Source organism: Triticum aestivum, chromosome 2A (assembly GCF_018294505.1).
Source record: "Triticum aestivum cultivar Chinese Spring chromosome 2A, IWGSC CS RefSeq v2.1, whole genome shotgun sequence".
In the NCBI taxonomy this organism is placed as follows: domain Eukaryota; kingdom Viridiplantae; phylum Streptophyta; class Magnoliopsida; order Poales; family Poaceae; genus Triticum; species Triticum aestivum.
The window spans coordinates 437122837-437149417 of record NC_057797.1 but is presented as its reverse complement, the minus strand read 5'-3'; positions in this window follow the sequence as shown (position 1 = coordinate 437149417).

Here is a 26581-nt window from a genome sequence, read left to right as displayed (position 1 = left end):
CAAACATTAAGTCCGTTTTCAATGCTAATTCCTTCACCTAAAACCCGGAGAAGTGGGAACGACCACCCGACAATCCGGGCGTGCGTGGGAACGTGGGACAACTCCAAGTATGTTGCATGTTTGCCACGTGTTCCTCAGATGTGAACCGCCAGGGACACCTGCGTAATTGCGTTGTGCCGCACACTTCCTTATAAATACATGTCCCCCGCGGTCAAGAAAACGTTCTTCCACCTCTCCACCTCATCATAACCCTAGCGCCACCGCTAGCTCTCAATGACGCCAGCGACAAAGCGCTTAGCTGCCGCGACTTCTCCGACGCCGTCCTCACACCGGCCACGGACATCGTCCTCTCCGCTGCCGTAGTAGGTGTCCTCCGTCGCCAAGTTAGGGCACCGTGGATTGAACTGATCGGTCTCCTACTCTTCCCATCTAGCAGTTCTTCGCGTGGTAAATACAACTCTATTTTACCGTCTTTTGATCCTCAAAGATTCATCCTGTTTGCCAAAATAGGTTTCCGCCTACACAATGTTAGATCTATCCTGTCTGCATCTCATACTGCCTAGTATATTCACTTAAGCTTCATATCTAGTTAGATTCCTCACTTGTACTTATTCGTGGATTCGTACAAATCTGGAACCAACTCTCAACATATAAGTGAATGTCTTCGCACGATGAGGTCAATGTCTTCTAAACTGATTTATCTTCAAAATCTTCTGAGAATGCATATGACCTCTTCCCCTTCCCTCGCACCTTAATGCTATCACAAGTACATGTCCGTGGTAGAATCCCTTGGTTCTCATAGTCTGCATTCATTTGCAGAATTCTTACAACATCACATTAACTCTCCCGAAGCCAGTTCCTGTTTTTCTAGCAAGCGAAAGCCTTTGAAGCCTTTGAACGTGTTGAAGCCATTCAGTTTGAAGTTCATGGCTGCAGAGAAATCAGTAAGGAAGGGTGGCAGACAACATCATGGGGGAACGTCAAGAGATTTGCCTGATGACCTCTCAGAGCTTTACAAGACAGATCCAGAAGAGGATTACAATCAGCGCAAGACCCGAATCCAATGGATTCGAAGATATTGGGCAGAACAATGGTTCAAGTACAGGTTTGTGACCCAGGAATATGCTGAGAAAAATGCCATCAAGCGACCATGGGGAGACATCCTATACAGAAATCTCCAACCCAGGTCTAGAGATGAAGCCATTGAACAAGGCTTCTATCCCTGCATGGTCCGTGGACCACAGCCTGCGGATGCACACCCATCGTCATTGCTATGGTGTCGTGACGACAATCTGTTCAAGTGCAACTTCCAGTTTGCCAAGAACTCGGCTAAGCAAAACAAGAAGACATTGGGACTAGACTTCAACCCTGGTCCTTCTGCTCCCCGTGCCGATGGCACCCGTGAAGCTGAACCCAATCTTGTTGGGCCCTTCTACCACCTGAAAGGTCTCATCACACATATCATGGTTCAAGGGACAGCCGTGGATGAGCCTGCAGATGACGCTGAATCTGATGAAGCACCTGCATCGCCGAAGCCAAAGAAACTGAAGAAACCTAAAGCTTCAAAGCCTGCTCCTGCACCAAAGGTCTTACATGCGAAGCCACTGGCTACTTTACCTCCTAAAGACAGTGTGCAATCTGAAGATCTATCACGTATCTCCAAGAAGACTGAGATGAGAAAGAGTACTGATCACGCACTGACTGCTGCTGCTATTCTGCGCAATTACGCCATTGATCTTTCCAGCGATGAAGATCTAGGAGATGACGCTCTTGAGAAACTGATCAAGAGCAAAGAAGAAGCAAAAATCTTCAATGATTTGCCTCTCTTTGATGTGGCAATCATCCATAACTTCATTGATGAGTGGTTTGATACGCCCAACCTCAGCTTTGAAGATCTGCAACTTCCAATTGGCCTCAGTGTCACCTTCACTGGCGCCATTGCTTCTGAGCTAACTCTAGCTCAGCGCATCGTTGAACTGAAGCAAAAGATCGACTATGAGAAAGCTTAGTTCAAGAAGCACATGGCCAAGCTCAGTGTGCAAGATGTGAAAAACTTCAAGATTATGTTGCACGAGCTCAAGGAAGCCTTTCTCAAGAAGCATGAAGAAGCTAAAGGTTCTCGTGAGCGCATGAAGAGACTGGCTGACAAGTGTGTGCAAGCCTACAACGAGGTTGAAAAGCGCAAGGCTCTTGGTCATCCTGGCATTGACCCCAGAATGGCTGCAAAGAAGAAGAAGCCCTCAACTGACCAATCTGCACCTTCAAGGCAGGAAGAACCTCACATAGTCTTCCCAAGCAGCGTGACTAGCTCGAAGCCAAAGGTCAGGTCAACCGCTTCAGAACTGAAGAAGACGAGGACTGCCGAGGCTGTAGCCAGAAAAAGGAAGAATCCTGAAGCTTCTGATGCCGCTCCCTCTAAGAAGAAGCGCAAAACCAAGAAGAATCGGGCTGCTCCCTCAAAGCCCTTAGTTGTTGAACCTATCTCAATGGTTCGCCCTGCATCTGAACACGACGAGCGCCAACTGATTGTTCATGAGCCTGCTTCCACAGAGGCTCCTGATGCTGAAGATATTCCAGCAGTTGACCCCACCACTGCTGAAGACATTGGTCACCATGACAATGTTGAAGATGATGAAGTCCTTCCTCAGATCAAGCACCAACTGGTATCATCGCCTGTGCTTACGCACAACGAACTCATCAGCATTGGTCGTCCTCTGACGCCAACTGCTCAGGATGCATCATGGGCTGATCACCCACAAAGACAAGACACTCCAAGCTCTCCCCAAGCAACCCCATCAGTGCAAGAAGAGGATGACTTTGAGGCCCAGCCCACTCCATCTCCACAGGCGTCGCCAGCGCTACGTAGGCTTCGCAAAGGACCAAGGTCTCAAGTCCCTCTTCCGAGCGTTCCAGAAGGAGATGTGCACCACCAATCTGTTGCACGTCAAGTGTTTCCAGATGCCACTCCTACTGTGAATGTCTCTGAGTCTGAAGCCAAAGGTGCTGAAGACAATCCGGCTGCATCAGCCGATGACAAACAAGAAGAAGATCGTGTCCCTACACCCCCAAACTCTAAAGAAGTTGTTCCTGAAGTGAACGTGTCTATGCCCGTCCCTTCAGCTCATCAAGTGGAGGTTGAGAATCTTGAGGCTGCCACCACCAACACAAATGAAGTCAATGATGTAGTCATCGCTGAAGCAAATGTGGAGCCTGCACCAACCAATGTGCCAGAGGCCAATGAAGCCAATGATGCAACTGCAACAGATGTGCAGCCTGATGCCTCAATTTATGCCACTGCTCCTATTCCACCACCAAGGACACACACTATCGAGCAAGCATTCAACTATGGCCAACTTGTCACTGTCAAATGGCCTTTTCTGACTCCTCCGCCTGCTGCTGGTCCTCAGTTTGACTATCACGTTGAGCACAGGCCTCAGGTTCAGAAGCCAATACCAAGGTTGCCCAGGTTTCCAGGTACTGCATCTGCACCCGGATCGTTCAATATCAATGGCTTCAAGGCACACAACACCTTCTTTGATAGTGCCAAGAACCCCTACACCAAGGCAAGAATATCTTCTGATCGGTTCTGGAGTTATCAGCAGCGTAGTTATTACTCATGCATTTTGTACAATCAAGGTCGCATTTTCCCACATATGTGTCTTGACACTGAAGCCATAACTGGACTGCCCTATTTGGAAGAAGCTTTGGATTGCTTCAGAGAGTCAGACTTGCTGCAGTTTGTCACTGATACGGAGCACTGGAATGAAGAATTGCTGATCCAATTCTATGCCACTCTTCATATCCGTGGCTACAACAGGGATCCGAATACTTGGGTCCTTGAGTGGATGACAGGCAATGTTCATCATGAAGCCAAAGCCTTTGATATCATTGAGCTTACTAGCCTGCCCACTCCAGGAGATCTGTATGAACCTGGTTGTCAGCTTCACAGTGCTGCTATGAAAAGCATCTTCCACAAGCCTGAGCCCAATATGAGTCAGATGCTTAGCATGATGAAGCCCTTGCCTCTAGATGCTGAATATCCTAAGGAGTTCTATGTTGAAGACCTTGAGTATCTGCCACGTACCGTCTATCACATCATAATGCGAACTCTCTGGCCCATCAAAGGACATTCTCCACATGCCAAGCTAGAAGGCGCAATGAAGACGTTGGTATTTCATATTCTTCATGGAAAAAGCTTCAATGCACAAGACTTCTTTATTCGTCAGCTTGCTGCATCAGGATCTGACATTTTTGGCTTGAAGTTTTACGCTCCATGGATAATGCGGCTGATCAAACTACACTCAGCTGTCACCTATCAGCCCTCTGCTCGCAATCATCGGATCTTTCTGCCTGACGTCGATATGTCAGTTTAAGCCATCTATCCAGAGCCTGCCAAGGAGCCTCTTAGTCTTCAGAATGCTGAGAATCAAAGCTTCTCTCAAAACATTGAAGGAGTTCAAGCAGTCTCTCATGTTTATCCTCTGGCTGGCACTACACGTGCACCTCACCGTGCCCTCACTGAAGCCACTGACAGCACCATTGCCCAACGGCCCAAGAAGTGATCACGTGTTCTCAATGACCGAGAGCTTCTGGTTGCCCTTCATCAGAAACAGGATAGGCATCATGACTGGCTGAAGCGCCAAATGCAAAGTCTCTTGGTGGACATAAACAGGATTCACAATCTTGCCACCAAGAATGCCTTTGTTTCCCATGAAACTTGTCAGCGTACATGGAAAGGGTTGACACTTATGTGCTCTAAGGATGATCTTCAAGAGGATGGCTTCTCTGAACGCTTCAAGTTTGACTCAACACCTCCAAGAAGGACTGTGCTGCGACGAACTTCGTCTCTTGAAGACTCTGAGTTCTCTTCCTCTGCGGCAACTGTGAATGCCAGAGTGATCGATGAGGAAGACGATGCTAATTCACCGCCCCCTACTTCTACATGCATCAACACTGCCCCGAGTTCGTCTTCACCGCCTAACAACACCGACGACCTTGCTGCTTCACCTACTCCTCATGGGAACGAGTAGATGCTCTATGTCTTCAAACCTTTTTGGTCCTTACTAACAAAAGGGGGAGAAGCATATGAGTTTGATAGTCTTCAAGCGGGTCCATATGGGCGGTTGCTTTATATTTTGCCTAGTGTCTACAACTCTCGTTCTGATACATTTGGTTCTTTGAGTTGTAACACTTAAACTCGATGGTCGTCTGCTACTCATTTTCTATTCTGTGATGCGATGATAAATTCCGCATGTGCGACGATAAATTCCGCACTTAGATCATTTTGCAGACGTCCATTTTTCATTATGCATGTCATTATCTTCACATACTTTCAAGCATGATGAATTGCCATCATAAGTTGAAGAGGATCTCCACAAGTACAACCCGCCATGTGCATTTGCATTCCAAAAGAAAATTATTTATATGCACATCTTCAGGGCGATCCCTTGCAACTTATGAAGACAATCCCCTATCCTTTACAATTTCACATATTGTATTCCCCGTTGAAAACTTCAACTAGTTTGTCATCAATCACCAAAAAGGGGGAGATTGTAAGTGCATCTAGTGCCACCCCTAGTTGGTTTTGGAGTATTGACAACAAACCTAGTTGAGGGACTAATGTGTTTGTGAGAATTGCAGGATAACACAGGTAGAAGTCCCTCATTGATTCGGTTGTCCTACCAGAGATGACCCCTAAAAATGTAAGAAGACATTGAAGACAAAGGTGGTATGTGAAGACATTCACTTTGAAGACTATGACAAGAGAAGACATCGCATGAAGACTATGGAGCATGAAGAATTAGTTCTTTCTTCGTTCTTTTTCTTCTTTGTTGAGTCATAGGAACCACCGAACTGTTAAGTGGGGTCCAAGAGAACTAGTCAGAATGACTGAAGTGATGCTTAACCAAAATCCTGTGTCTTCGAGTGAAGACTATGAGAGCAAATCTTGTCCAGAGTTGGATAAGTCAGCTTTGCTTGTAGCCCAAGTAAAGTTGCCGTGTGTGTTTGAAATCTGACGTTGGAACACGTGTCAGTTCCTTAGTGACCCAGGGTCATTTCGGACAAATCAGGTCGGGTTGCCTAGTGGCTATAAATAGCCCACCCCCTACAACCATAAACCGTTGGCTGCTCAGAGTTAGAGTACGGCTTTTGTAGTTTGAGAGCAACCCACCTCGAAGCCTTTGAGAGAGAATTCCTTGCGAGGATAAAGCCCTAAACACCCAGAGCCAAAGAGTGTTAGGCATCACTGAAGTCTTCATGTCTGTGTGATCTGAAGACTTATTACACTTGAGGACTGTGAATCCTCCAGCCGGTTAGGCGTCGCGTTCTGAGCATCCAAGAGTCATTGTGGATCGACAGTGAACAAAGTCTATGAAGGTTTGGAAGTCTACCTTGAAGACTTACCAGAGTGATTGGGCGAGGTCTGTGTGACCTTAGCTCAAGGGGAACACGGTGAGGACTGGGTGTCCTGAGCTGCGTGTTCAGGACTGGGTGTGCGGGACTGTGTGTCCTCAGGTTTAAATACCTAGCCGCCCTAACCTGACATACAACTGTCACAGCAGTTGGAACTGGTCCAACAAATCATTGTCTTCAACGAGTCACTGGTTTCATCCTTCCCTTCCCTTTACTTACTGTTGGTCCTTGTGAAGTCATTGTATGATTGCATTATCTTTTGTCTTCACTGAGTGACTGCTTGTTCTGATTGGCTTCACAATATCTTCCTACCTGATCCTTACTGCCTAGCTGCTATTAGTCATTGTGCCTTCACTTAATTGAATACTTGACTATGGTTTGCCTAGTGTAGTCTACCTTCCGCTACATGGTAATAGGTTTATTTCTATCGTTTGTCTTCCAAACTTCCATGTTTTGAAGACTTTCATAAAAATCGCCTATTCACCCCCCTCTGGTCGATCACTAGCACTTTCACTAGGGTGCGCCCCTGAGTCTTGTGGCCACCTCGGGACTCTTTTGACTTCATCTCCTACGTGTGTCTTCTGGTCCAAGAAAAATCATTGCGAAAGTTTTATTCCATTTGGACTCCGTTTGATTTTTCTTTTGTGTAAAACTCAAAAACAAGGAAAAAAAATAAACTGGCACTGGGCTCTAGGTTCATAAGTTAGTCCCAAGAATAATATAGAATATCATATTAATGCATATAAAACATCGAAAACAGATAATATAATAGCATGGAGCAATAAAAATTATAGATACATTGGAGACGTATCAAAGGCACCCATGGATACGGCTAGCCATAGATTGTGAAAGAATGGTGGAGGGGGAGTAAACTTTATTTTCTGTTTGGAAACTGCCTATAATGTGTCTAGCATGGGAGATATTGGAAACTTTCGATCGAGATGTTGACAAGAAAATCATGCCTCTCAAACATAATTTATTTATATTAAACTTTGAGCTCGGGCACCTCTACAAATCTCTGCTTCCCTCTGTAAAGGGCCTATCTATTTTACTTTTGTGCATTTTTTATTTTGAGTCTCCATCTTCTCTTATAAGCACCAACTGGAGAGCACTATTGTCATACTTGTGCATTTGGCATAGTTAATGTTGAGTATGTTTCATGAATGGATCAATGATTGAGCATAATGGGCTAGGGATAACTTTCTTTAGTGTTGATATTTTTAAAGACATGGTTGTTTGTTTGTTTGTATGCTTGAGTATTTATATATTTATGTCAAACTATAGACTATTGCTTTGAATCACTCGAATCCAAATATTTATGCCACAAAAGAAAGATTGCATGATGAATATGATAGCTTGCATTCCAAATCAAAAATTCTATTTTTATCATTTACCTACTCGAGGACAAGCATGAATTAAGCTTGGGGATGCTTGATACGTCTCCAACGTATCTATAATTTTTGATTGTTCCATGCTATTATAGTATCAATCTTGGATGTTTTAGATGTAGTTACAAGCAATTATATATCATTTTTCGGGACTAACCTATTAACTTAGTGCCAAGTGTCAGTTGATGTTTTTTGCCTGTTTTTGGTTTTTCAGAATATCAGTACCAAACGAAATCCAAATGCCACGAACTTTTTGGAGATTTTTTCTGGATAAAAGAGATCCTGGAAGCTTCGGGAGAGGGCCAGAAGATGAAGGAGTAGCCCATAAGGCACCAGTGTGCGCCCAGGGGGTAGGCGCGCCCTGGTGGTTTTTGGGACCCATGTTCACACTTTTGACCTAATTCCGCCTCTATAAATTCTCTAAAATCGGGAAACCAACATAGAGTCATCCAAAATACTTTTTCCGCCGCCGCAAGTTCCTGTTATCGACGGATCCCATCTGGGGCCTTTTATGGCACTCTGTCGGAGGGGGAATCAACCACGGAGGAGTTCTACATCAACCTTGTTGCCCCTCTGAAGTTGTGTGAGTAGTTTACCACAGACCTACGGGTCCATAGCTAGTAGCTCACTAGTACACCTCGGTGCTATACAAACGGTTTTTAACCTCTTTCCATGACGGCGTTCGGAACCGTCACCTAGTGAGTGTGGGCAATAGGGGGGTCCTTCCCACACGACCCAGAAACCATTGGGGATATGCCCTCCTGGCACACACGCTCGGAAAAACGAGGTCGTGTGCGACCAACGAGCGACCAAATACAGTTATACATATAGTAGTGCTAAAAAATACAATTATACAGGCGAAATAGTTTCCGGTCGTAACTACATCCCACACCATCAGTCCCCGCTAAATGTTTCCATTCGTATATACATCCCACATAGTCACTCCAAGGAAAATGTTTGCGGAAGGTGGCATAATGCAAACAGTTTTCAAGAGAATGTCGTGTGTGATTGTTCATTGATCCAACACGGTTTATTCCTCGAAACTGTGTGCGTTGCATGAGGTCATCACCCACGGTGGTTTTCTCAATAACCGTTTGCAATAGGAAAACCCAATTAGCAAGCTAATTGGCCAATTAGTAGGCTAATTGCCCTATTATTAATAATCCATTTACTAATTGAATTGACATTCATATTAAGCACATAATATATCCCATTTCCATATTAAGGAAGCAAGATTTCATAATTGAAATACATCAGAGTACAACATGATATATCTTCAACACTCAGCTACCCCATTACACAACTACACCAGCAGCAAGTTTCACATGCAACATCTAGAACCTTTCAAAATTAGCATCATAGAAGGTACATAGAGAGATGCATCTCATCTGGAAAACTGCTGAAGCGGAAGGCGAATATTGAGCCTTCATTCATGTTGAAGGTCTTTGCAACTTTAGGCCAGTGCCTATGGATGATTGACCATCCATCCTTCGACCTCTTCAGGAACACTTCAATATTGAACCATGGGTGTTGTATGAAAACTTTCCTCGCCTCCTGACCACAGAGGTGGTTTGAGAGGTAATCATTAGTGAACCCTGAAAACACGGATGCGCATAAATATCTTTATATTGGAAATGGGGCAAAGGAATAAAAAAGGCAAGGTATAATAGTTAGTACCATCTTGTAAACCTTAGTGCTTCGCATTGTTTTCCTGTAACACATATAAGGTAGTTAGTCATCAGGTTAAGTAAGGGTTCGCATGCTATCGGTAAAATATGTTGATGATAAATAAGCACATTGCAGATTCATTAGACTAATTCAAGCCACATGGAAAACCCACTTATCCAAACCAAGCATGATTAGGAACTAGGAAATATAGCACTTGTATATGTTTCTCATGTATTAAGTGTGGCCAAATTTGATTTATTCCTCACATGGTATACAATAACAGAATGCAGCCACAACAATTGAACATTGCATTGCAGAATTGAACCAAGAAGTTAACTAAACACCACAACAAATGAACCAAATGTTAACTGAGCACCACACTGCACAATATAACATACTCCTAATAGAATATCAGACAGTTAACCAAACCAAGCATGCTTAACAACTTGGAAATATAGTAATTGTATTTGTTTCGCATGTATTTAGCACAACCAAATTCGATTTATTTCTCACATGGTATACAATAACAGAATGCAGCCAGAACAATTGAACATCGCATTGCAGAATTGAACCAAGCAGTTAACTAAACACCACAACAAATGAACCAAACATTAACCGAGCACCACATTGCACAATATAACATACTCGTAATAGAAGATCAGATAGTTAACCAAACCAAGCATGCTTAACAACTTGGAAATATTGCACCCTGAAGAATTGAACATCACATTTGCATAATTAAACCAAGCAGTTAACTGAACACCACATTGCACGACATATAGAATATATACACTATAGTAGAAGATTGCATGGTAAAAGTAGATAGCACATTCACTAGAATTTGTTAAGGAAAGGCAGTAGCTAGCAAACTGAACATGGGTATTTATAGTGAGCTAATAAGACAAGCTACTCCTCATTGTCGGTGATATCAATAACGATTGGCTCCTTGGACATGGAAGAGGGCGAGGCCTACGCATCATGGGTGCCCTTGTTGTAGTGATGAGTTGCCTGAGCCGCTTCGGGCACCAACCTACTGGCTCTTGAGATGAGGTAAGCACGTGCACGCTGAGAAAACACCTCGTAGTCTTCATCGAAGGCACCGACGATGGCCTCGAGAAAATGCCACGAACTGTCGTTTAAAGCAGCAAACTGCGTTGCAACGTCGGCGCGCGAGGCATCGACGGCGAGGTGCTCCTCCAAGATCTGGGGCTCGGCATGAATGGTAGCCATCGTGACCTCATCCACGCGTGCGGCCGCGATTTGCTTCTCCGCTGCCAAATGCTCCTTGAGATCCTGGCTATACTACGTGCACCATGGCTTAGGCCGACAGTTATTTGGTGGAGGGGTCGATGATTTGGGTGGAAGGTGTCGCGCTCGCCGGCGGTCGGGGCATGTGGGATGTGGAAGGAGGAGGAGGATGGGGTTCGGGTGTGGATTACCTGCCTGGATAGGCGAGGCCGAGCAGAGTGAAGGAGGGTCACCGGCAAGGAGGCGGCACTGCAAGCAAGGAGTGAAGGTTGCAACTTGGAAAAGCAAGGCGGAAACAGGGCAAATGTGGCTTTTGGTAAGGGAGAGGGGCGGGGAGGTAGATATTTTCGTGGAAGTCGGAAATCTAGAATCGCTTCAGCGAAAAAACTGGCACGCAAAGTGTCATCAGACACGGTCCCTTATTGAGAGCGGACTGTGGACTGTAGCTGTCACATCCTCTCGCGTAAGCCGTATTCATACTATACTCCAACGGTGCTCCAAGATATTTTGTGCTGCATCTCACACGGTTGGTTATAATAAACTTTGCGGGATCTACTTGATTTTTCGTCTTGATTTGAATTACATAATGGGGTCACAGCGGCCATGGACGGTGTTTGAATTTCTAGAACTTTTATCTGCAGTGAACATGCAACTATATGTGTGTCCTAAAAGAATTGGAATTATTTAGGGTTCGTTTGGACATTTTTATGCATTAAGTGAGTTTTCAATACATTTATGTGCATAATTCAAATTTAAACTACATGCACATGCTCCAGTGCATATAAATTGGTTGAAAAATCAAATCTTTGTCCTTGGGTGCATGCTTAGGTCCCTTGCAAGAAATAGGAATGAATGTCAAACACCCTGCCACCATCACTCGGCCGCAAACTTTGAGATACCTTGTTTTTAAATTCTAGTAAATCCAAAACTCGTCTGAAATTCATGAAACTTGGCATGCTATCATGGAGCAGCATCAACATGCTGTGGTAAATTTTTTGTCCATTTGGGGAAGGTTTGGGTATATGCTTCTCACAAACCAGGGCTTCTCACAACAAGCATGATGATTTCGGTAGGGAACGTCCACCTTTAGGGACAAAACGATATACATTCCCGCTTATTGCTTTCAAATTGTTCTTGTGTCAACATAGAACAAAAGGAGTGTTGTGTCAATTTTTGGGATTTTTCGGGGTTCGTTTGGACATTTTGTGCATTAATTAACTTTTCAATGCATTTATGTGTATAATTCAAATTTGAACTACATGCACATGCTCCAATGCATATAAATTGGTTGAAAAATCAAATATGTGTCCTTGGGTGCATGCTTAGGTCCCATGCAAGAAATGGGAATGAATGTCAAACACCCTTCCACGGTCACTTGGCCGCAAACATTGAGATACATAGTTTTTAAATTCTAGTAAATCCAAAGCTCGTCCGAGATTCATGAAACTTGGCATGCTATCATGGAGTGGCATCAACATGCCATGGTAAATTTTTTTGGTCCCATTTGGGGCAGGTTTGGGGATATGCTTCTCACAAACCAGAGCTTCTCACAACAAGCCGGATGCTTTCGATAGGGTACGTCCCACCTTTGGGGACGAAACGATATCCATTGCCTCTTATTGCTTTCAAAAAATTTCTCGTGTCAACATAGAACAACATGAGTGTTGTGTCAATTTTTGGGATTTTTCGGGGTTCGTTTGGACATTTTATGCATTAATTGAGTTTTCAATGCATTTATGTGCATAATTCAAATTTGAACTACATGCACATGCTCTAATGCATATAAATTGGTTGAAAAATTAAATTTGTGTCCTTGGGTGCATGCTTAGATCCCATGCAAGAAATGGGAATGAATGTCAAACACCCTGCCACGGTCACTCGGCCGCAAACATTGAGATACCTGGTTTTTAAATTCTAGTAAATCCAAAGCTCGTCCGAAATTCATGAAACTTGGCATGCTATCATGGAGCGGCATCAACATGTCGTGGTAAAATTTTTGTCCCATTTGGTAGGTTTGGGGATATGCTTCTCACAAACAAGAGCTTCTCACAACAAGCCGGATGGTTTCGGTAGGGAACGTCCCACCTTTGGGGACGAAACGATATCCATTGCCTCTTATTGCCTTAAATTTTTTTCATGTCAACATAGAACAACATGAGTGTTGTGTCAATTTTTGGGATTTTTTCGGGGTTCGTTTGGACATTTTTCCGCATTAATTGAGTTTTCAATGCATTTATGTGCATAATTCAAAGTTGAACTACATGCACATGCTCTAATGCATATAAATTGGTTGAAAAATCAAATTTGTGTCCTTGGGTGCATGCTTAGGTCCCATGCAATAAATGGGAATGAATGTCAAATACCCTGCCACGGTCACTCGGCCGCAATAAATTCTAGTAAATCCAAAGCTCATCTGAAATTCATGAAACTTGGCATGCTATCATGGAGCGGCATCAACATGCCGTGGTAAATTTGTTTTGTCCCATTTGGGGCAGGTTTGGGGATATGCTTCTCACAAACCAGAGCTTCTCACAACAAGCATGATGGTTTCGGTAGGTAACATCCCACCTTTGGGGACGAAATGATATCCATTGCCACTTATTGCTTTCAAAAAATTTCTCGTGTCAACATAGAATAATAGGAGTGTTGTGTCAATTTTTGGGATTTTTTTGGGGTTCATTTGGACATTTTATGCATTACTTGAGTTTTCAATGCATTTATGTGCATAATTCAAATTTGAACTACATGCACATCCTCTAATGCATATAAATTGGTTGTAAATTCAAATATGTGTCCTTTGGTGCATCCTTAGGTCCCATGCAAGAAATTGGAATGAATTTCAAACACTAGGGCACCGTTGATTGCCAGCAAAACATTGAGATACTTTGTTTTTAAATTCTAGTAAATCCAAAACTCATCTGAAATTCATGAAACTGGGCATGCTTTCATGGAATGGCACCCGACATGATGTGGTATTTTTCATGTCCATTTTGAGAGAAGACGCAGTCAAATAACAGCCAACAAAGCCATTTCGTAAAAATAGTTGCCACTTTAATATCTTAAACAGTCGTATAATTCAAATCGTATGTGTTCTGTTAACCATTCACGTGAGGCCACGTGTCTTTGTTTTAATGGCTATAAGAGGTGCCGTGCGGACAGCTTCTTGACCTTGACTGAACGGGAGGCGTGCGAGCGGAGTCCGGTGCGCAGGCTCACTGGGAAGCGAGCCCTTTGACTTCCATGGTCGTCCGCCTTCCTCTCCATTAATGGCGCCCGAGCTGCTGTTTAATACGGGTAGCCTTACTGTTCGCCTCCCATTCCCCTCCTTCCGCAGACCTCCATCGACGCCATGGCGCAAAATGATCATCTGCCACTAGTCTTCAAGTTTGGTGAAGTCGACTCTGAGCCGATGGAGATACAAAATAAGGAGGAATGGGGCCTCATGGACATGGCACAGAACGAGCTGGCCACGGCAGTTGCTGCCCCCGCTCCCATCCCAGCTCCCATCCCCGCGCCCGCACCAGCGACCATTCCCGTAGCATTGACGGGCTGGTCACGAGCACTATCACAGAGCTAGAAGCCACGGGCGTCAGCGAGTTCTCCGCGGACCCGCGCAAGCTTGTGTACATGCCAGGCCAGCGCCAGCGCCCGTGCCCGTGCCCGTGCGTGCCCCTCCACCCACCATGGTGTCGGACCCCGTGCATTTGGCTGCACTCGCCGCGCCCGTGCCCCTGCCCGTGCGCGCCCCTCCACCCACCACGGTGCCGGTCCCCGTGCGTTTGGCTACACCCCCCACGCCCATGCCCGTGCCCGTGTGCACGCCCCCATCAGCGGCATGGGACGCTGCCGTCGACCGCTACCTCTTAGCGGCGCCAGTTGCCATCCTCCCGCACCCCGCCCATCGATCGCGCAATGACATGATGTTTGATTTACAAGTGAAGAACATTTTGCGCTGCCTTGAAGACTTCAACAAAAGCGTCCTGGAGGATGACAACGACAACCACGGTGCGGCACGCCGCCTCCGCCGCTGCCGGAAATAGTTTTTTTGGGGTTTAATATCGTATCTCGAATTCTCGATCATATGAATATAAATTCACAGTGTGACTAAATGAAAGATATGGTTTGATCAAACTTCCATTTTTCTCTCTTAATGTACAAACTTATCAAACGATTTTCTTTTGAAAGAACATCAATGGTTTTTAAATATAAAACACTCATCGCAAACGTTTTAGTTAGAACACCCGTATGCAACCGACAGCTTCCCCAGGAAGCCAAGGGAAAATGTGTCGAGCAAGATTTATGCATCCCTTCAATGCAAACGGTTGTTTTGCATGACCCGTGTGCAACCACGCAGAAACAATTGGGTAAGATTTGCATCTGTCATTTTGGGTGTGTTGCCATTTGTCAAACTGGAAAGATTGACATTTGTTTATCTAGTAACATTGCCATTTGTTAACCTTGTAACACAGCGATTTGTCAAAATATGTAGCTAAAAATCACTAGCACTATCTTATTTTTGCAACTAAAATCACTAGTACTGTTCATATGGACACCACTAGCAGGCATGAGTTGATGGACGCATATGCAAATGTACTATTGATTTCATACAACAAGTCATCAACCAACAACGACAACGAGTATACATGTTGGATTATAGATCATTTCCAACAAAACATTCTAGTAAAGTAAAGTTTTTCTCACACAACAAATAACAAAGCGATGAAATGAACTTCAACTCAACCACTCGTCGGCGTTGGAAACGCTTGCTTTGAACCAGAAGTGATTCTCTGGGAAGGGCCAGCTACTGTCAATCTCGAGACCAACGCATGACTGATCATCCAGGCTGAAGCAGGCTATGTCAGGACCCATAGTGCGATGGTAGGGAAGCATAGCAATGACCGAGGTATATATACAATTGCTTCTCATAAATGGTAGTAACATTTGTGTCAACTGCAGCTGGATCGCCTTTCACCATCATTGGATAGTTTTGTCGATTGAAGAACGAGTTTCCTCCAAGACTTTCAATACTGAACCAGAGAGAAGGTGTTGATGCTAGTACTGTGACGCCCGGATAATTAAGCTATAGTGAACCTCTGCTAATGATGCTACGTCACCTCAGTTACTTTTGATAATCTTGCTTAGTTCAAAACCGATTTGGAATTCAAATTTTAAAATAAAGTCAAACTAGAAAAGTAATCAAAATTCAAAACTAAAAGGTACAAACGGTGACAAATAAATAATAAGTAATTATGGTGGAGAAACCACATTTTTTATAAAATGTTTAACTGCTCTAAAATAATTAAAACACTAGGTAAAACAATTAAATAAATGCCGCTTGTATTTTATAAAATACTAAACTATATTATTTGGGGGTTAAACATTTTTGCAGCAGAGGTATAATTAGTGATACTATTATAAGTACAACTTTTATGTTTTATGAAACTAAAATAAAATAAAACAGTAAAAAGAAAGATAAGAAAAAGAAAAATAAATAAATATGAAAAAGAACAAATCCTAGTGTCCAACTGGGCCCTAGTCCATAGGAGTCGGCCAACCCAGCTAGCGACGCCCTCCTCCTCTCTCCTCCACCTGTCGAACACGACCGAGCGCTGGAAGCCGTCCCAGCCACGCCAGCTCGTCGCCCGCGTCGCTACAGATGCGGCGGGGTGGATAAGAACGCTAGCATCGACGCACTGGATACTTCCGAGATCTTCTTTCCCTCCCCCACGAGTTGTTGCATCTTCTCCTTCCATGGACGCTTTTGCCGTCGTGGCCGCCATGCCGCACGCGTAGCCACAGAGCACCACGCACCAAGCCACCGCGTCCACCGACTCCATCGTTGACTGCTTCGTCATCCACATCAACCTATTGGAGCTGGGAGCCCTTGCATCAATCCCTGTGATGTCGTCTTCTTCCTCAGCCCCAACGAACTTCGTCATCGATTCCGGCTGTGTCGAGCCCTCCCCGAGCCCACATTGCTCATCTACAGGCTCACTATGAGCCCTTCTTCCTTTCCCCTTTGCTCCCCCCTCGGATTCATGCCGAATCACTATGTCCGCGAGCACCGAACTCCGCCGTCCGCCGTGGCCGACGGGGGTCGAGTACTCCGTGCTCCTCTGCCTGAACCAGCGTTCACGGTGTGCTCCTGGCACTGCCAGGAGGCCGACGAGCCCATCCGCTCGCCTTGCTGCGCCCTCTAGCCCCGCGCCCACCGGCCCCTGCCTCTGCTCACGCCCGCGATCACCGGGACCGCGCTGCGCCGCCCGCCCACTATGGCCTTCTGCTGCCGCTGCTGCTTTCTCTGCCGCCCCGCTGACATGCTGCTCGTCCGCACGCAGCGCCTCCCCTTGCCGCTGACCGCCGCAGCCGCGCCCGGCGCACCCTTGCCCGCGCGCCCATGCGTGACCTCGCCATCGCCTACTGCTTCCCGCAGCGCTGCTACCCGCTGATGCACCTGCTGCTGCATCCTACTAATACGTTGTTGCTCTACTGAACCTACTATTACTACTAACTACTGTAGCTGCTACTATGGTTAGCTTTACAAATATCACATTGACTAACCCTCTAGACAACCCCTAAACTGCAGCAAAACAACTACTAACAGGCCAAAAACAAATATGAGTAGTAAGTATGGTTGACAAACTTCATTTTATCCCACTGGACCAAATCCTTTCGATGCGTGGATTAATTCCTACGAAAATCGATAAGTTCATTGTTCAGTTAACAGAAAAACTGAAAACAACTTTATTTTCATAGCTACTTTAGAGCTGTTGATGATCAAGCAAATGAACTCTAATATGGATGAAAGGGATACTAACTTGTAGATCGCAGAGAAATGCTCACAATTGGTATAAGGCACAAAATCATAGGATGTGCAGAACAATAGTTGTAGCTTTTTGAAAATAGCTAAGTGATATTTAAAACTGTCGAATTCTCAGACTTAGTAGAATTTCATGGATTTTCAGAATATTGTTTAAAACTTTCAAAATTCATATAAAATAAACCATAACTCGGATGGAAAAAATTTGTACATTAAAGTTGCTCAAAACGACGAGACGAATTCGGATACACAGCCCGTTCGTCCGCCACACATCCCTAGCATAGCGAACACCCAACTTTCCCCTTCCTATTCATCTGTCCAAAAACGCGAAACACCGGGAATACTTTTCCGGATGTTTTCCCCCTTCACCGGTAGTACCTCGTACCGTGTTAGGGCACACTGAGCATCACGCTTTGTCATGTCATGCATCGTCATGCATTTGTTTGCATTATATTTATTATTTCTTCCCCATCTTCTCTCGCTAGACACCGAGACCGACGCCGCTGCTACCCAGTACGACTACGGTGTTGACGACCCCTCTCTCTTGCTAGAGCAACCAGGCAATCCCCCCCCCCTTTGATCACCAGATATCGCCTATTCTTCTCTCTACTACTTGCATTAGAGTAGTGTAGCATGTTACTGCTTTCCGTTAATCCTATTCTGATACATAGCATGTCATTGTTGCTCCAGCTGTTGATACCTTACCTGCAATCCTAATGCTTAGTATAGGATGCTAGTTTATCATCAGTGGCCCTACATTCTTGTCCGTCTGCCATGCTATACGATTGGGTCGTGATCACTCGGGAGGTGATCACGGGTATACACTATATACTTTATACATGATACATGTGATGACTAAAGTCGGGTTGGCTCGAGGAGTACCCGCGGTTGATTCACGAATTGGGGGCTGGAAGGACATACTTCCCCGACGGCCCTCTGTGTGGATCTTTGTGGCGAACCGACAGGGCAGGTTGAGACCACCTAGGAGAGAGGTGGGCCTGGCCCTGGTCAGCGTTCGCGGTTATTTCAAGATAACACGTTTAACGAGATCTTGGTATTTGATCTGAGTCTGGCCACTGGCCTATACGCACTAACCATCTACACGGGGACAATTATGGGCACTCGACATCGTGGTATCAGCCGAAGCCTTTCGTGACGTCAGCGACTGAGCGGCGCGCGCCGGATTGGACCGTAAGCCTCCTCTTGTATTAAGGCGGCTAGTTCTACTTCCGGCCATGTTCGCAATGTGTAGGTGTGCAAAGGGCGATGGGCCCAGACCCCTGCGCCATAGGATTTAGACCGGCATGCTTACCTCTCTGTTGTGCCTAGGTAGGGCTGCGACGTGTTGATCTTCCGAGGCCGGGCATGACCCAGAAAAGTGTGTCCGGACAAAGGGGATCGAGCGTGTTGGGAAATGTGGTGCACCCCTGCTGGGAAGTTAATCTATTCGAATAGCCGTGATCTTCGGTAACAGGATGACTTGGAGTTGTACCTTGACCTTATGACAATCTAGAACCGGATACTTAATAAAACACACCCTTCCAAATGCCAGATACAACCGGTGATCGCTCTCTCACAGGGTGATGATGGGAGGATCATCGGTTAGTATTGTGCTATGCAATGTTACTTGGTGAACTTACCATCTACTCTCTTCTCCTGTTGCAAGATGGAGGTTACCAGAAGCGTAGTCTTCGAAAGGACTAGCTATCCCCCTCTTATTTCGGCATTCTGCAGTTCAGTCCACATATGATACCCTTAATCCATTTGATACCAATGCATAGATATGTAGTGTAGCTCCTTGCTTGCGAGTACTTTGGATGAGTACTCACGGTTGCTTTGCTCCCTCTTTTCCCCCTTTCTATACCCGATTGCTGCGACCAGACGATGGAGCCCAGGAGCCAGAAGCCACTGTCGATGACGACTAATACTACTCGGGAGGTGCCTACTACTACGTGCAGCCCACTGATGACGACGAGGAGTAGTTTAGGAGGATCCCAGACAGGAGGCTTGCGCCTCTTTTGATCTGTATCCCAGTTTGCGCTTGCCTTCTCAAGGCAAACTTGTTTACTTATGTCTGTTCTCAGATATTGTTGCCTCCGCTGACTCGTCTATGATCGAGCTCTTGTATTCGAGACCTCGGGGCCCCTGGCTTGTAATATAAAGCTTGTATGATTTTAATTTGTGTCTAGAGTTGTGTTGTGATATCTTCCCGTGAGTCCCTGATCTTGGTCGTACAAATTTGCATGCATGATTAGTGTACGGTCAAATCAGGGGGCGTCACAAGTACACTAGTATCCATCCCGAATACCCTCTAACGGATGTTGGAATAGGTCCGGAGAGTGTAACCATGCGGGACAACACCTACTTCCTTAGTAACATCAACGGTGCCCTGTATACAGACAAGAAGAGGTGATCCATCTGAATAAGTTGCCAGGCGCCACTGAGTATATGGGTCCTGCTTGTCCTCATGCTCGTGATCATCAGCATTGTCATCCCCCCTTGGTTATAATTTTTTTCAAGTATAGGTGGTGGGATGTTCACAGGACCTTGGAAACACAAGAAAGTTAATTAATGAGTAAAGGGAAACTAGCTAACCCGCATGCATGTGGATGAAACAATTATAATTACGGTGGAAGACAAACGTACCGAAAGGATGATGATTCCATGCAAAAACGGTGCCACGAGTGGTGGAAGCAAACACAAGACCCTTGTATTGAATTGCATCACAGTACTCATCCGTGTACAGAAATTGATTTTTGAGCAATATCCATCGAGGCGCGGAAGTAAGGAAGGCAACAAGCTTGTCGAAGATAGCAACAACTTCATAGTTCGTGTAATCCCAAGAGCGGTTGGAACTCAACAAATTGCTATCTTCTGTAGACGATAGTTACCATGATCGTATTTGAACTCACGTAGATCATCTGTGTGCTCAACCTCTGGGAAGTCTGAGATTTTTCGAAGTGGAACCCAGTGGCGAGTGTACACATTCACAAGTTCCCACTCGCAGTTGTACCCAATATAAACAACCCAATCTTCATTTGCGCCTGCCCAAGCCTTGCCCCCAAGCGATGGCATCTTAACATCACACACATCATTATCAAGCGGCATCAACTTGCACAAGGCGAGGCTTCTATCGTCCCTGCACCAGTCAGCAGGGTCATGGCGAACAAGATAGGGGAGATCAAACTGCTCCTAGACCCTTGGGTTGCCAGTAATGATGTTATTAGTTGAGTCGAGAATGGTCTTGAACGAACCTGCCATGCTAGCCAAGGTGATGACGTCGCATCGATCAATGAGTTCCTCCACCACGTCATCTTTCAGATCGGGGCAGGAATAACGGGGTCGTTTTCGGCCTGTTCCCTCCATGCAGAAGATGATCGAATAATGGCAGAAGGAAGGGTGAAGGAAAATGGAGGGAGGAAGAGCGTGCGACAGCAGTTCCAAATCAAGAGGGAAAGGCGAAGAGGCGGTGGACGGTTGCCATAGTACAAGAAGAGGCTAATGGGGAGTGAACGGTTGCCACAGAGGTCACACACTGACGACAAGGCCGATTGAACCGCATGTCGTATATCACACACACCTTGATCTGGCCGACCGTTTCTTTTGTGTTGCCTAATCACAAACAGTTCATTTGAGTGAACCGTATGTTGTACATCACACACACCTTCATCTGGCTGACCGTTTCTGTTATCTTGTCTCAACACAAAAAGTTCATCCGAGTGAACCGCATGCCGTATATCGCACAGACCTTGATCTGGCTGACCGTTTCTTTTGTGTTGCCTAATCACAAACAATTTATCTGAGTGAACCATATGTTGTATATCGCACACACCTCCATCTGGCTGACCGTTTCTTTTGTTCCTCCTCATCGCAAATAGTTAATTGAACTAAACCGGATGCCCTGCATCGCACACGCAACTAAAATCCGAACCGTGTTTGATGCATCCATCATCGCAAATGTTTTGCACCTTTTTGACGGTTTTTTACACCACCATTTGTGATTATTGCATCACACACAGTTTCGTCAGTACAATGAATGTACTTGCAAGCTCACAACAACTATTATTATAACAGGTTAATTAAATTAACAACTATTATTATGAAGCAACTACTAAGCATGGTATGAAACTAATACAATACTGATAAATCACCATCTCAGATCTCCATAACCATATCAATCTTGGCGAACTGGCCAAGCAATATACCATCTCGATCACCTCGTGATCCAAACCAAATGGTGATCATTCCGGCGATCACTACCACGACCAACACTTAGTCTCAAACGTCATCATCAACATCCTGCCAAACTTTATGGCTCAAAATATCCACAAATAAATCACCTATAAGTCATTCCGTCATGTGAGTGTTGATCGAATGATGTGACCTAGTACGAACCCATGCCCATGACCGAGGACGCGGCTATCGATAGATTTAAATACACTTTGTAGAGGTAGTGCACTGTACCCACACCACGGAACCCATGGCCTCGCACTCCCATTCGGCTGGACCAACGGCGTTCTGACAAAACCGATATACTCCCATGACACTCTCCCGGTCACTCCGACTCACTCCCCACTAGGCTAGTCCTGGGTGGCCCCGTGTCTACCAAAGACACAACAGCCACCGTCGTGGCCAAAACAATAAACGATCCCACACAGGGACAACCCGTGTACAACAACAACAACGGGTACACAAGGTTATGTCTTCTTACCGGGCCAGGGTACTGCATGCCCATAACCTTCCCTAGTTGGAGGCACCGGCGAGAGGCACGACAATAGACCGCATTAGGGCCTTCCCATAAAGGCAGATGTGGTTGCACTGGAGAAAGCCCGGTTCGGTGGCACCTGACCAACTTAATGACGAAATTTATCCCCAAAAGTATAACTGTGATAACTGATACTCCGATATCAACTATCAAACTATAATCCAAGTCATAGCAAAATCCAACAAATAATCCAAGCCTAATATCATCACCTCAAAACACTCCAAGGGTAGCACATCACTACTTTCATGATGAATCCGAAAACAATAATCCTACTACTCCAATAACAAGAATAAAGCTATTCGACTAAGATCCACATGTAAACATCATTTTCGAAAATAATACTCCAAGCAACAGAACATCAACTAGCATCATGAAAATAATCATACTAACCACTAATAATCCAAAGGCAGCATGATATCCAAAGTAATACTCCAAAATATAATAACATATACCATCATGAAAATAATCCTAATAGCCACTAAGAATCCAAAAGCACATGTCATCCAAAGTAATACTCCAAACTAATACCAGATACCATCATGGAAATAATCCTAATAGCCACTAAGAATCCAAAAGCACATGTCATCCAAAGTAATACTCCAAACTAATACCAGATACCATCATGTAAATAATCCTAATAGCCACTAGGAATCCAAAGGCACATGTCATCCACATAATCATCAAAAATATAAGCCTAAAACTCCAAGCAATATCATGGCAATATCAAGATCAAATCAATACTCTAGGAAATGCCATGAACAGATCACACATAGCTAAAGCAATATTTTAAACAAGTTTAAATGAATAAACCATGTCATTGCATTGCAATCATGCAAATGGAGGGTGTGGCTTGCCTGAGGTGGAAGAAATCACTGAGAAGAGGTGCGAGAAGCTCGCGGAAAGAATCACCGGAAAACGTTCTCTCTCGGAAAGGCTGAATAAGGGCAAGGGAAAAATGGTTATTTTCAGAATGTCAAAACATGGTGAAAATGATTCCACCGGAACGGGCTCGACGAAACGAAGAAGTGGGCTTTGGATTCACCTCATTTGGAGTTGTGGGTAAAAAGATATGAGCTGATGAAGATCAGGGACCTTTTTGCAAAAATATCATCACAAACAAGTCCCTAAGTGGGTAAGGCAGAAGCGGATTTTGAGCAAATACGCTTTTCGGAGAGGAAAACGCATTTACAGCCAAAGAAGAAGTGAATACGATTTCGGTCGGGGAAAACATACTCTGTTGTTTCCGCCTCCACTTAAGTGACGTGGCGGTGGCGGGACCGGCACTGAGCGGCTGACGAGGGGGTCCCACTCCTTTCTATCTCCTCCCGCTCCTTCTTCTCGCTTGCACCCGATAGAAGCAGAGAGGGGCGAGGCAGAGGCGCGGCTGGGCTTGGTCGGCGATGGGCTCGTCGGCTCCGGCCAGCTCTGGCCAAGGGGAGGCAACTGGCGAGCATGACGAGGTCCACCGCATCCATCCAGAGGGGAGAAGAGCGCCGGGGAGGAGAGCAGGGGCGGCACCGTGCGGGGAACAAAGAGCTTGGCGGTGGCGGTTGATCTTAGGGCACGCGGCCAAGGTGGCTCCGACGGTGGGGCGAGGACACGGGGAGGATCGTCAGGGTCTGGGTGAGGCTATGGTCAGGTCAGGAGCGAGGGGAAGGCTCAGACTCGAGCTAATTTAGGCGGATGGCCGCGGCGGCCATGGTGGTCAACAGAGGTGAGGAGAGCCTCTTGAGCTCGCTTGACAGGCTGGGGAGGGGTAGTGAAATTAGGAGAGGCTACTGGTGTGCTCGAACGGCTCGGGGGTGGCCTATATATAGGCGGGCGAGAGGGATGGGCTCGGGTGCCGCCGGGCATGTCCGGCGGAGGCTCTGGCGATGGGCAGTGAGCACGGGAGGGGGCGGGAACACGACGAGCTATTGATTCAGAGCTCACGGAGGAGTAGATGGCGTCGGGGAGCAGAGGAAGAAGCCGAGCACCATTAAAACATGTTGGAGGCACTGTGCTCCTGTGGGCGAGCGTCGGCGAGCATCGGTGAGGAAGTTGTCGGAGGGCGAGAGGGGTCCAGGGGAACAGCGACGACGCGGGCTATCTGCCAGACACGCTCATGCGTGCGAAGACGACGAGAGGAGGAGAGGATCCAGCGCAAACAACCACTGGACGCGGCCACTTCACGCAGAGCGCATGCACAGGCACACCATTGTCGTGGTCACCGCATGCACTGGCATGTAGCGGGGGAGAGGGGCTGGAATGGGTTGTCTAGTGTGTAGTCTATCCAGTGGAGGTCTCAACTACAGTGGTAGATCAGTGAAAAGTGATATGGTTAAATGGTAATCACCATCTGAAGTTTACTGCAGTAAACTTGGGTGAGCACTGGTGATCAACAGGGATTTCACTGGCGCCAAAGAGTTTGGCTGGGGTGATTAACTAAGGAAGGACTATGATCCTGGAGGTTTTGAGGCATAATGGAGCACAAACTAATATAGTTGCTTTGTAACTCACATTATGGGTCCAGAATCAAGATTTGGATGATGCACTCACATGGAGTAACCACTTAAGGTAAAACTTGGCAGGGCTTAGTGATTTGGCCAGATAAAGGTGCTGTAAAAATTTCATACTAATTGGTTTTACCAAAATGGTACTTGCTTCACAAACATCCTTGCTGACCAGAAACTTGCAAGAATTCTAGAGAAATATTGGCTAGGTTAAATTGTGCCAAATTTGGTGGAGAGAAGTTATTTGGGTAGGAGAATGCTCTGGTAAATTTTCAGGATTTTTGAAGCAATATAAATTATACTTGCTTCACAACCTGGAAATATTGACATAATCAAAGATTTGATGTTCTTCTCACATAGATGATTGGGTGGGGCTGAATTCTGGAGGAGAGTAATGAAATGATCACAAGAAGATGCATGCAAAATTTCAACTCATTTGGGTAAACCTAGCTAGCACTTCCTTCACAAAGGCTTCCCTCAAACAGGAACTTTGAAAAATCACTGAGGAAGTTTGGCTAGGCAAATAAAGTTGAATTTTGGCACAGGACAATTATTTGGATGATATATCATGCCCCAAAATTTTAGGGGCAAATGGGAAAGGATAAATAGCACTTGCTTCATAATGTGCCATTTAGGACAGAATAGGAAATGAATTTATTGAGCATGATGGAAAATATGGCTAAAATGAAATATTTTGCCATATTTGATGAAGATATGACCCAAACAATTTATAAGAATTATTTGGGGATTTTTTTGGATGGACACAAATATAGGTTGCTTCACAACCTAGGGCAGGTAGGGTTATTCCTTAAATAGGAAAAAGGAATTTTCCCTAGAAAAGAAATTAGGGTTTGGTCAAGAAGTGGAGTGACATGATCTTGGCAAGGTTTTTAGGATGATGAGCCACGTGGGAGAGGAAATGAAGCTAATTTCCCAGGTGACAAGGCCACAAAACCACTCCAAAAAGAAAAACAGAGCAAAAACCAATTAAATCAAAAGAAAAAGAAAAGGGCCAAAATCCAGGTTGTTACACTAACCGTGGGAAGTATGTACACTCGTACGCGTCGGTGCTATACAAACGGGTTTTCACCCCTTTCCGCGATGGCATTTGGCACCGTCGCCAAGTGAGTGTGGGTGATAGGGGGGTCCTTCCCACACGACCCAGAAATCATCAGGGATAGGCCCTCCTGGGACACAGGCTGGGGAAAAATGAGCTGGTGTGCGATCGGGCGAGGCACCAAAACCCAATCATTTCCGTTCGTATGTACATCCCATAGGGTGAATCCCAGAAAAACATTTCCATTCATATGTATATCACACACAGTCAATCCAAGGGGTTGATACCTTCCCACCCACCCAGGTTCAAGGCATGGTACTTGCAATTTGGGTTTGTTGCACCAATTATACTGTAGGGGCCTTACAGTCTTTTTGTCAAAAAACATATTTTTCCATGTAATCTTCTCTATTGTGGCATGAATGTTCAGATCCATATGATTCAAAACAAAAGTTTAATATTGACATAAAAACAATAATACTTCGAGCATACTAACAAAATAATTATGTCTTCTCAAAATAACATGGCCAAAGAAAGCTTATCCCTACAAAATCATATAGTCTGGCTATGCTCCATCTTCATCACACAAAATATTCAAATCATGCACAACTCCAATGACAAGCCAAGCAATTGTTTCATACTTTTAATGTTCTCAAACCTTTTCAACTTTCACGCAATACATGAGCGTGAGCCATGGACATAGCACTATTGGTGGAGAAGAAGGTGGTTGTG